This window comes from Ahaetulla prasina, chromosome 2 (genome assembly GCF_028640845.1).
Source record: "Ahaetulla prasina isolate Xishuangbanna chromosome 2, ASM2864084v1, whole genome shotgun sequence".
In the NCBI taxonomy this organism is placed as follows: Eukaryota; Metazoa; Chordata; class Lepidosauria; order Squamata; family Colubridae; genus Ahaetulla; species Ahaetulla prasina.
In genome coordinates this window covers 33,084,974-33,098,209 of record NC_080540.1, presented here as the reverse complement: position 1 = coordinate 33,098,209, position 13,236 = coordinate 33,084,974, and the positions used below count along the sequence as shown (strand labels likewise).

The 13,236-nt window shown below is 40.7% G+C and overlaps 1 protein-coding gene across 1 annotated transcript in view; it reads left to right on the top strand.

The window, feature by feature from the left end:
• The window catches only part of FHIT (fragile histidine triad diadenosine triphosphatase), a 338,852-nt gene that overhangs the window by 104,820 nt on the left and 220,796 nt on the right, over positions 1 to 13,236 (top strand). The gene's annotated exons all lie outside the window — the stretch shown is intronic.

Genomic DNA, 13,236 nt, shown 5'->3' with positions numbered 1-13,236 from the left:
CTATCTATCTATCTATCTATCTATCTATCTATCTATCTATCTATCCATCCATCCATCCATCCATCCATCCATCCATCTATCTATCTCTCTCTCTCTCTCTATCTCAGCCCAAACCACCTCACAAGATTATTGTGAGGAAAATAGGAGGAGGGATGAGTATTATATATGTTTGCTACCTTGAGTTATAAAGCAATAAAATAAATCAAATCATGCCCAGCAAAAAACTCATGTATAAAGTATTTTACTAACATCCTGTTGCCACATTCCCTTGCTATTTTATGAAAGCGTTTATATTTTGGACATGTGCTGTATATAGGTGGTAGTTTCTCATTTCTTAATGGATCTGTGGGTTAAGCTAGAATGTGCACTGCAGAGGTGTGATCAAAGGCACATGCTGTGTAGCTGCTGGAAGCTGAGTGGTCAGTTTAGGTCGAAATATATGACTGCAAGTTGTGTAAAAAGTGTTTTTCAATAATAAAGGGTAGGACAGAGCTTTTAAAATTCTTTCTCATGCCATTCTTTCTGCTAAGAATGCCCACTTGCTGTTAGGTTGGTCCCTTTGCTTCTTTTAATGCAAATTATATTTATATTATTCATAATTTGTGGGTGGGTGTGTATAAGAATTAAATATTTCTTTGGAGCTTTTGATTCAGCCCTCATCCTTATTCTCATTCTCAATCCCCATTCTCCTGACACTAAATAAATTCCAACCCAGCCTGTATCAATTTGCAGATTTGCTCTTCTCACAAAAATAAAAATATATATAATAATTTATGGAAAATGGGCTTTATCAGTGCATGCATTTTGGGTAAATGACTTTTTCCAGCATTTTTGTAAACCACTGATGGTTAGCTTTAACCATCTTGATTATATTATAGCTTAGTGTGTCTTGTGACTAAGACTTATTATGTTTTGTGAGAGCCAGTTTGTGTATTTTTTTTTCCCATGTCAGAAGCACCGAAGTACTTCTGTGGCAAAAGGATTTGCGGGTGATATCACCATTGCCTGCGGGACACCCAGTTGTGGCTCTTTTTGTGTCCCAGTGAAGTTGCCCACCAAAATGGTACCCATTAATCTACTTGCGGTTGCCTACTTTCAAATTGCTGGATCAGCTGGAGCATATGATGGGAGCTTATCCTGCCCCATGGCAGCAATGGCTCTCGAACAAAGCCTGCTGATTGTCATCCCAGCATTCTAACCTTGTGAGCCATTGCACTCCTTTTGCAGGTTTGTGTAGCTGTTAAGGCAATCAGGCTAGAAGCTAGTAGACTGGAGATTCTACTGTTGAAAGGAAAATCCACTTGGTTCGGTTCCAAGCTGGGAGAAAGATGCTGGAAATAACATGGAGGCTGGTTGGGAAGAAAATTGGTTTATTGATAAATAGAACTACCAACAGCATATGATTCTGAGACAGCTGATCAAATGGCTGAATGAGTGGATGGATCTTTATAATTTTTATAACTTTGAAGTTTGGAATTTGTGCAATATGGGCTTTGGGGTTCTGAAAGGGTGTTGGGTAATTCTTATTGTGGCTGATGACTATGTCCTGTGTTATATTTTTGGGTGAGGGGCTGCTTGCTTTAATCCTATTACTCTGCTTTTGTTAGCTGCCAAAATTGCTGTAAGGGGTTTTGAAATATCCTGTCTTGAATGGACATCTGCAGGCAGTATTTGCTTTGTTTATGAATGGAGCCATCTAAATAGTTGGCTTCCTCTTTCAATAAAGCTCATAATTTCCTTAAGTGTCGGCATCTGCAGTTAGCTTCTATTTACAATGTTTTCTTTAGGTGTACTTCTTTAGAATGGGCTTCAGGCAGTTTTTTTATTAGCGTCTTTTAGCTTTTCTAAAGCTTTTCCTTCCTTCCTTAATATTTTATTTGGGATAACGGGTGGGGGGTTGATTTCTTCTTATACTACTCACGCTTTGGGCACAAAACCAGCTGGGTAATTGTGGGCCAGCCACTTTCTCTCATCCCTAGGAAGAAGGTAATAGCAAAACACTTCTGAAAAACTTGGCAAAGAAAACTGCAGGGTCATGCCCAGACATTCACCAGGAGTCACTTGAAGACACCAAAGGGTGGGGGGATGGGAACGGTCCTGTGAATCCAGTGAATAGATTAATTTGGCAACCAGCATAATCAAGTTGCATAAATGCAAGCAGTGTGAAGGGGGACATACTGCTGGCACTGAGAAATTGAGATTTCTGAGAAAAGAAAAGAAAAGAAAACCAAAGCTACTCCCTGCAACATCTCCTTCTGTTGTGAGTCACGCATTAAAGTTGACTTGTTTGGTCAACTTGGGTTCCAGCTTCCCCCTCCATCACCTGGGTAAGAGCAAGGTGTTGATGGAGGTGGGGGGGAAGACCGGAATAGTCTGAGTAGAAAAAGTGGGTGAGTGTTGATAAGGGGGAGGGAGAGTCTGACTAAATTTATTTATTTATTTATTTATTTATTTTGTCAAGCATGTATTAGATAACAGATATAACATAAACATAATAATGAGCACATGAGATGGATACTAATAAATGGGGAGAGTATTTATTTATTTATTATTTAAATTTTTATACCGCCCTTCTCCCGAAGGACTCAGGGCGGTTCACAGCCAGATAAAAATACACAATAATATTACAATATAAATACAATTAAAATACAATTAAAAAACTTATTCAATTGGCCGAGATTAAAAAATTTAGGATAAATAATAAAAAACCCATTAAAAAACCCATAAATTAAAAAAACTAATCCAGTCCTGCGCAGATGAATAAGTGAGTTTTAAGCTCGCGACGAAAGGTTCGGAGGTCCGGAAGTTGACGGAGTCCTGGGGGGAGTTCGTTCCAGAGGGCGGGAGCCCCCACAGAGAAGGCCCTTCCCCTGGGCGTCGCCAGACGACACTGTCGCGCCGATGGCACCCTGAGGAGTCCCTCTCTGTGAGAGCGCACGGGTCGGTGAGAGGTATTCAGTAGCAGTAGGCGGTCCCGTAAATAGCCCGGCCCTATGCCATGGAGCGCTTTAAAGACGTTCACCAAAACCTTGAAGCGCACCCGGAAGGCCACAGGTAGCCAGTGCAGTCTGCGCAGGATAGGTGTCACGCGGGAGCCACGAGGGGCTCCCTCTATCACCCGCGCAGCCGCATTCTGGACTAACTGAAGAGTAGGACAGGGACGGAAGGCACGTTGGTGCACTTATGCATGCCCCTTACAGACCTCTTAGGAACGGGGTGAGGTCAACAGTAGATAGTCTAAGGTTAAAGTTTGGGGAGGAAACCACAGTTAGTTAGTGCATTCCAGGCATTGACTACTTTGTTGCTGAAGTCATATTTTGTGCAGTTGAATTTGGAGAGGTTTACCTTAAGTTTGTATCTATTGTGTGCTTGTGTATTGTTCTGGTTGAAGCTGAAGTAGTCATTGACAGGTAAGACATTGTAGCAGATAATTTTGTGTACCTCGCTTAGGTCAGACTGAAGGTGGTGTAGTTCTAAGTTTTCTAAGTCCAGCATTTCAAGCCTGGTGGCATAAGGTATTCTGTTGTGAGCAGAGGAGTGGAGGACTCTTTTTGTGAAATATTTCTGGACTCACTCAATTGTATTAATGTCCGATATGCAGTGCGGGTTCCAGACAGATGAGCTGTATTCAAGAATTGGTCTAGCAAATGTTTTGTATGCTCTAGTTAGCAGTACAATATTACCAGAGAAGAAGCAAGATTAGGTTAACAATTCTAAATGCCTTTTTGGCAATGTTGTTACAGTGGGCTCTGGCACTTAGATCAATGTTAAATGGTAGGCAGAGTTAATGCTGGTTAAAGTTTATGCCTGTCTAACCCCCATTTGTGGGTGATTGTGATCAGTGGTGAAATGTTAAATTTGTTACTACCGGTTCTGTGGGTGTGGCTTGGGGGGGGTAATGTGATTGGGTGGGCGTGGCCAATTTTTAAAAAACTTTTAAAAGCATTTTTTCTACAACCTCTTCAGCCGAAGAGGCTCTGCCGATCCCAGCTGAGCTGCGCAATCATCAGAGGCTTTTTTTTTAACTTTTAAAAGCATTTTTTCAGCTGAAGAAAAAATGCTTTTAAAAGTAAAACAAAAAGCCTCTGATGATCATGCGACTCAGCTGGGGCGGGGGGGGGAGGGATTTTTGCTACCGGTTCTCCGAACCACCTGCCGCCATCGCTACTGGATCAGGCGATCTGGTCCGAATCGGGAGCATTTCATCCCTGATTGTGATGGATTCCTTTACTTGCGGGGGGGGGGAGGGAGGGAAGGGAGGCTGATGGGTGTAAGAGGATAGGTGTTACGTTATTCAAGAGCAAGGCTCTTCTAGTAAGTGGCATACGGGTCATGGTTTCTTCAATGGCCTGCTGGCATCTTGGAATAAGATAGCTCAGGTTTAAAGTCTTCGGTTGCAGGCTTCTGAAGCAATATCTATTTATTAGCCCTCTGCTGGTGATCTCTGCCCATCCCCTTGTTAGATTCTCAGCGTCTGACTGCTGTTTGGGGAACAGCTGCAGCTCTGACTTAAAGCAAGACAATGAATTCATCCCTCCAGAAACCATGTTTAGAGGTTTATGGAATTTCTGTAGCAATTTGTATGCAAATGTCTGGATGAAGAAGAAGAAGAAAAAAAAGAGGGAATACTATACCACACAGAATAGTAAAGCAGAACCTTGGCTCTATTTCAAAGAGAAACAAAAACAGCATTAGGAAACATGTGATGCCAGACAGAAAAGTTGCGCAACATGGGCTATTTAATCCTTTCTCTTCCTGCTATCTTTGCCCTTTGAGTCTCATTTCTCCCACCCTGACCTCCCTAGATACTTTTACCCTTGTAACAGACTTTAGTTTATGTGACTTTCCCTATTGGGGACCGCTGAATATTGTTTTGAAGGTTCCTATCAGTTTTAGGGTGAGAAATAAAGGGAAACAAATGTGTTCAGTTTGTAATGAATTCTTTCTGCCAGCTCTTGTCATATTCACCAATATTTCTATATTCACAGAAGTACTCCCACCTGATAAAAATGTACATTAAAATGAGCTGTGTCCTTTAAAAAAAGTTAAGCAGTACAGGTTATCATTTATATTAAAGAGTGATGCACACACATGCACATTCAGTTGTGATCAATTCTCAGAAATTCTATCAAAATTTGGTATGTGTGTGTGTGTTTGTGTGTCGGTGGTGAAATCCACTTATCTTCGCTACTTACCTTTTCTTTTATGTACGCTGAGAGCGTATGCACCAAGACAAAATCCTTGTGTGTCTAATCACACTTGGCGAATAAAAAAATCTATTCTATTCTATTCTATTCTATTCTATTCTATTCTACTTATTCGGGAACGGAAGCATGCGGATGGTAAAAAAACAGGATGTAATGACATCCTGGCGGGTGGGTGGAGCCTCCCACCACCGGCGCTACCGGTTTGGTGAACTGGATAGAACTGGTGGGATTTCTCTGCTGGGGTGGTGTGTGTGTGTGTGTGTGTGTGTGTGTGTGTGTGTGTGTGTGTGTCTATCTATCTATCTATCTATCTATCTATCTATCTCTATATCTCTATATCTCTATCTATCTATCTATCTATCTATCTAATTAGTAATGTAATATATGTAATATATCCAAACAATGAGAAAAATAATAAAAACAAAATTGAATGGTGGAAATAATTTGAAAGCCATCAATACCTGGGCCATGCATGTGATATAATATACTGTTGGACTTATTAACTGGACACAAGGTAAACTGGACAGTTTGAACTGAAAAACAAGAAAGCTAATGACTGTTTACTATGCATTACATTCCTGTAATGATACTGATTATATCTGCCCTCTAAAATGGAGGCAGAGGTTTACTTCAGGTCAAACAAGCTATTAAAAAAGAAAAGCATGCATTGGCTAATTATATAAAAGATAGTCAAGAACATGCTATTTAAATTGGAATTAATTTAATTTAATTCTAGTCAACAATTGGAATACACAGCAAATAAAACATGAATATCCAGATAATATAATTAAAAATAAGATTAGAATGCTGGCAAGAAAAAGTATTGCACGGTCATTTTCCAGAAAAGATGGAGGGGAAAGGGGATAAAGATAAAACCTGGTAATGACCTACAGTTGGAACATTAAAAAAAAAAGAAACTGAAGTCCAAATGATGAGATTTTTTCCACCCTATTCTGTCCTAGCCAAGCCCCACGCTGACTGCTGCATTCGGCATTGAGCACCATAGTTTAAAAATGACGGTGACAAATTCTAGCAAATTCAGAGGAGATAAAAAGAGGTCTAGGAAACCAATCCTATGAAGAACAGTTGAAAGATCTCCTGTGTGCATAACCCACAGGGAAAAAAACCCTGAGGGAACAAATAGTAGCAATCTACAAATATCTGAAGAGTTGTCACAAAGGAGTGGACTTATTTCCTATCATTCCAAAGAGCAGGTCCTGAACCAGTGGATTAAAACTGCAAGGAAATAGGTTCAGCTTTCCAGATTGTTCAAGTTGTGAGCAACTAGAAGACCTTCACTGAAGATCTACAGACACTGGTTGGATAGTCATCATTCAGAGATACCCTAAAGCAGGAATGTCAAACTCAATTTCATTGAGGGCTGCATCAGGGCTGTGGTTGACCTTGCGGGGTGGGGAGGGCATGGCTGACTGGGTTAGGGTCACGGTTAGGGTTAGGCAATGGTAGGATTCAAATAATTTAACAACTGTTTCTCTGCCCTAATGACCAGCTGGGTAGGCATGGCTTGGTGGTCATGTGACTGTGTGGGCATGACCAACTCAATGTCACTCATGTCGATGGGTGCTTCGTCTTAGCAGTTACAATGTAATAAGGGTTAACCAGAGAGAAAGTTTCTGTCATCAGGGCAATAAAGATTAAGCTAGAAATAACACCAGATTGTTTCCTTCCCACCTTTCTTACAGGATTAATCCTGTAAAGTGAAAAAAAACAAAATAAGATTTCTTCCAACAGCCGGTTCTCCGAACTGCTTAGAAAGTTAACAACTGGTTCTCCCAAATAGATGCAAACTGGTTGAATCCCACCACTGGGGTTAGGGTTAGAGTTAGAGTTAGGGTTAGAGTTACGGTTAGGGTTAAGGTTTGGGTTAGGGCATGTTCCCTCTTCACACTGGGTGAAATCCATGCTGGCCCGATGTTTCCTCTTCACAGTGAGTAGACTGGGCCAAAGTGACAAGAGCCAGCCCCTTACATTTTCCAGGATAGTCCCACGGCCTGGGCCGACCACATCGCGGGCCAGATCTGGCACGTGGGCCTTGTGTTTGACACCCCTGCCCTACAGGATCCTGACCTGGGCAATGGATGGACTACATTGTGTTTCTCAACCGTGGCAACTTTAAGATGTGTGGACTTCAACTTCCAGAATTCCCTAGCCAGCATTCTGAGAACTGAAGTCTATACATTGAAGTTCACATGGAGTCTTGTTGGAGTCCTGGACAAGATGTAGTTCTATGATAGTCCCCAGACAACTGAATTCTAACAAGGCAGATTAACTAGCTGCAATAAACATCAAAATTATTGTTGGAATGAATGATTTGCAATGTGACTAAAAACCTGGAAATAGAAAAGGGAAAAAAATAAATGAAGTAAGAATTGGCTAGAAGGTTAAGAAGTTTGGAGATGCACATCAGAAACAAGTCCTCCTTTTTGTCTCTAACCTTGTCAAACATTCAGGCTCATCGTTATTTTGGTTAAGAGTTTGGAAGAATGAGACAGGAAGAGTGTAAGTCAGGCAGGTTTAACACAATAAAAACTCAGAGGGCTGCAAACCGTTTTTATTTTAAGAAAGTGTAAAGAAGCATTGAGGCAGGTGGAATTCCTACTTTTCAGGACAATCCAGTGCAAATTGTTATTCTCCTCTTTTGCTTTTGAGATGGTCTGATTGTTTTCTGACATACTGGGTGACTATGGCAGTGATGACAGCCCTTCCTTAATTGCACATTTCAGTATTATACTTACATACGTTGTAACTAGCAGGTGCAATTGGATCAGTGCAATCCAATAGAAAAGAGGAAGTCATGCTAGCTATTTCCTTGTGGAAGGAACGTAGTACTAATTTGACAGTCTCTTCTACAGGAGAACTTACAATTCATCACCTAGAAATCTATCAAAACTGTGATTAAGAGGACCAACATGTGTTGCATGTAGGGAGGCAATCAACCAGAGCCATGTGCCAAATTGAGTCTCCAGTAAGTAATTGAATACCATTGTGTACAAACCAAATGCTGTGTTGCATGAGAATGTATTAAAATCTTAATATGGTCATCTCCCAGCCAATCATCTCTCTCGCATCTTCTTTTATCTTGCTGATTCTTTTTCTTCCATCCAAATCAAATCATCGTTTTCTCAGACACTTTTCCAAAAGGCAACTGGACTGCTTTTTTGGAGGAGGAAGAAGAGGAGGAGGAGGAGGAGAGGAGGAGGAGGAGGAGGAAGAAGAAGGAGAAGGAGAAGAAGAAGAAGAAGAAGAAGAAGAAGAAGAAGAAGAAGAAGAAGAAGAAGAAGAAGAAGAAGAAGAAGAAGAAGAAGAAGAAGAAGAACCTTTGCTCCTCATTACATTCTCATTTTCATTAAATTGTAGTGTTTTAAAGGAATTTGGCTTCTGGTGACTTAAGGTTCCATGCCTCTGTTTTAAGAGTCGATGTGAAATCAAGCAGAAAAAGTAGCCCCATCCCTCTTTTGCCTCCAAAGATCCTAACAGTGGCTATTTTTGTGTAACTAATTGAGAAAGATTGATTGTTGGTTAATTACACTAATGAACTCAACCGACATAGACGCAGACCAAAAGTCTCAGCAGTCCACTAAATGGCCATTAAATATAAGATCCCCATGTCTCCTTCTGCTGGTTACCGCTTTCTGTTGGACGAGAGGGCATACAAAACATCCATTCTAAAGGTTAAATGACATTGTGAATTACTCATATGCTGCTTACCTTTCTTCACCTCCTGTCCAGATGGCTCTTAGCTCAGCAGTACATGGACATTTGGATGTAAGCGCCACTTGAAAGGTCTCCAGGACTCAGAGTTTCATCTGGCAAATAGAAACATGTAGTACACAGCCAGCATAATTCTGGGAATCCACCCTCCCATTAGAATTGAATTCACTTAATGAATTCCTTGTGAGGGGCGGGAGAGATGCGCAATGTGAAGATGGTGAAATTAAGAGTGGACTTGAAAATAAGGTATACCTTCTTTTGGTTTCAAAACATCTCAACCAAATATAACAACAATGTATGTTTTGGAGAGCTCCACCCAGAGTTTAAGACTATACGTTGCATGACTGTGAAAATAGGCATCTTAGATCAATAAAGGAGAATATTTGTAGCTCAGGGTTGAAATGAGGGATCCTTCATGCTCCCTGAGCTTGGTTGTACTCTTGAGTCTGTTTCATTACCCAAACTAAGTAACATCATTGGTGTTAGCACCGCTGATATTACATTGCTTGGGTAATGAAACGTCTGCAAGAAAACAACCAAGCTCAGGGAGCACCAAGGGCATCGTAGATCCTCATTGAGGGACTACAATGGTCCCAGTGCAGTTACTATGCTTGGAAATCAGCTCCGGCCTTTGAACTATGTTGGAAGCAGTGCTGCTTCAAGTTAAGGCTTTGTAGGGGAGATGTACTAAATATTAGTAAAGTATTTGTAATGCCTGTTTATGAATTGGGGCCATAAGGATACACTGTAATTTGGGACTGCTGTTTACTCTCCAGTGTAGCAGCATCCTTGTCCAAGTCACCTGACTATGGAGACAAATAGATAATGGCATTTTCTAGACTTATGGTCCTGGAATAATTCAACCTCCTTTTCTGTGCCTGGAGTCAAAGATGGCTCAGGAGCTCATTGTGACCATGGCAACCGTAGACTACCCAACAAATTATGTGACAGTGGTGGTCACATTAGATCTGTTTTTGTGTCAGAGAGTGGCAATGTGATCTGGGATTGGAGGATGCTATTACTAATCCCTTGTCGTAAACAGACCACTTCTTGACTTTGAAGTTTTCTGTCTCTGCTTTAGGGAGGAAGGGCCTATTTGTTTGGTCTCTTGAGTGGTCTGGCCCACTCAAGAGACCAATAAAATGTCTGCCAGAAAACAACCAAGCTCAGAAAGCACCATGAACCTCACAGTTCAACTCTGAGTTACAAATATTCTCTTTATTTATTTATTTCGATTTTTATATTTATTTATTTTGATTTTTATACCGCCCTTCTCCCGAAGGACTTTCGTTAGTTACCATTGTATTTTTGTGGCCATCCAAATTTCCAGGTCACCTGGGCTCAAAGTTAAAGAGAAAGTGAGGTGAAGAAAAGGAAAAAAAACAGATCCAGGAAACTACAGACCTATCAGTCTGACCTCAATACCGGGGAAGATTCTGGAAAAGATAATCAAGCAACGAATCACCGAACACCTAGAAGCAAACAAAGTAATAACCAAAAGCCAACATGGGTTTGTCAAAAACAGATCATGCCAGACTAATCTTATTGCATTCTTTGACAAAATGACAAAATTAGTAGACCAGAGGAATGCTGTCGATATAATTTACTTGGACTTCAGTAAAGCATTTGATAAAGTAGACCATAACCTACTACTAGATAAAGTAGAAAAATGTGGGTTAGACAGCACCACCACCAGATGGATTCGTAACTGGCTGACCAACCGCACTCAACGTGTAGTCCTCAACGGAACTACATCCACATGGAGGAAGTATGCAGTGGAGTACCCCAAGGCTCTGTTTTAGGCCCAGTACTCTTCAACATCTTCATCAATGACTTGGACGAGGGATAGATGGGGAACCCATCAAATTTGCAGATGACACCAAGCTGGCAGGAATAGCCAACACTCCAGAAGATAGGCTCAAGTTACAGAAAGATCTCGACAGACTTGAACATTGGGCGCTATCTAACAAAATGAAATTCAACAGTGAAAAAGTAAGGTTCTACATTTAGGCCAAAAACAAAATGCACCAGTACCGTATATGTGGTACCTTGCTCAATAGTAGTACCTGTGAGAGGGATCTTGGAGTCCTAGTGGATAACCATTTAGATATGAGCCAGCAGTGTGCAGCAGCTGTTAAAAAAGCCAACACAGTTCTGGGCTGCATAAACAGAGGGATAGAATCAAGATCACATGAAGTGTTAATACCACTTTATAATGCCTTGGTAAGGCCACACTTGGAATATTGCATCCAGTTTTGGTCGCCACGATGTAAAAAAGATGTTGAGACTCTAGAAAGAGTGCAGAGAAGAGCAACAAAGATGATTAGGGGACTGGAGGATAAAACATATGAAGAACGGTTGCAGGAACTGGGTATGTCTAGTTTAACAAAAAGAAGGACTAGGGGAGACATGATAGCTGTGTTCCAATATCTCAGGGGCTGCCACAAAGAAGAGGGAGTCGGGCTGTTCTCCAAAGCATCTGAGGGTAGAACAAGAAGCAATGGGTGGAAACTGATCAAAGAAAGAAGCAACTTAGAACTAAGGAGAAATTTCCTGACAGTTAGAACAATTAATAAGTGGAACGACTTGCCTTCAGAAGTTGTGAATGCTCCAACTCTGGAAATTTTTAAGAAAATGTTGGATAACCATCTGACTGAGATGGTGTAGGGTTTCCTGCCTAGGCAGGGGGTTGGACTAGAAGGCCTTCAAGGTCCCTTCCAACTCTGATGTTATGTTAAGAAGTTACAATACAGTTTTTATGGCAAGTCAGAATAGGCGACCATGATTTCTAGTGCTTTTAACTAAAAGACAAAAAGTGATGATGTCAGAAATAAGAAAAGGAAGAGAAATCCTTAAGCACGAGAGGTTGTCGAGCTCAACTAAAATTGATTCACTTGAACCTTTCATTTTATCCTAGTCCCATAAATTTGTCATCAAATGGAATAAAAAACCCTGCAAAGCTGTTCTTTTTAGAATGGAAAAATAATTTACATTTGAAAAGACCTCACTGCACCAGCCAAAACATTGAGATCACAATGCAAACTCAGCAATACAGCACAGAAACTGTTTATACATTTAGGGAGTTCTCATCACTTTTTGATGGCAAGAAATGCTGGGAATTGTAATCCCAAAGTATCTGCAGGGCACCGGGTTGAAGAAAAGTAGTGTAGCATTTTTTAGGTATATAAGAAAAATAACTTAAGACAGCCTAGTGTAAATGGCAGATTTTAGCCTCATCATGCCCATGGCACACACTGAAACGATGATATTTGCAAACTCTAAGGAAATATTGATCTTTTGGAAATATTGCCGTGAGCCTGAGAAATTTTGTGTTTCCTGTTGGATGATTACAAAACTGGAGGCTTTGTGGGTTTTTTTGTCTGTGAGGCTGGAGATTTGGAATGATTCCTGCCACTGTCAGGTGTTGGAGGTTTCTAATTTGTTTGTGGGAAATAGGGAGGGAAGGCTTGGATAAGATTTAAATCAATTAAAAAGTATAATTCCACGAATAAAAGCAGAAAGTGCCCAGAAAACAACATGTAAGCCAAAAAAAAAGTATATAGTTGTCCGTAATCTCAAATGTCACCTATAGACTTTCTGTATCTATAGTAAATGGATTTGTATCATGTCTGGTGAGAGATTCTATTCATTCCTCTCTAAAAGTAAAAAAAAAATACAAAACAAGAACAGGACTTTGATGCTGTAATGGGACACCCAGAAAGGGAAAATGATGTTGATCTGCTTGTGTTGTCTTCTTTAATAACACCATTAACACAGGGGTGAAATCTGCTTACCTTCCCTACCGGTTCAGAAGTGTGCATGTGTCACATGCATGCTTGGATCCTCTGCACATACACAAAGCCTTCTGCGCATGCACAGAGGGGAAAACAAGGTTTTAGCCAGGAAGTAATAACATTCAGGTGGGTGGGTGGATCCTCGCGCTGCTGCCCTTACCGGTAGCATTTCACCCCTGAATTAACACCAGTTGTTGAGGAATTACACAATTTAGAGGGGAGGACTGCAGTTCTTTGAAAACTCTGCAAAACTGTTACTTTTCTTCTAACACCCTTCCCAGAAAATGCCTGTGGTGCCTGCCATCTATTATGACTTCCAAGGAAACCCTACTAAATTGTATTTCCTAATATAAAAGACAAGAGACAATTTTGTCTCAACTTCATCCTGCCACTCTCTCCTTCAAAAGTTGTCTAAAATTTGAATGTTTGTCTCAGCCTATCTCAATGAGCAAAGAAGATTGTGGAAAATATTTCATCAGTGTTTGAATAATGATTGTGATGTG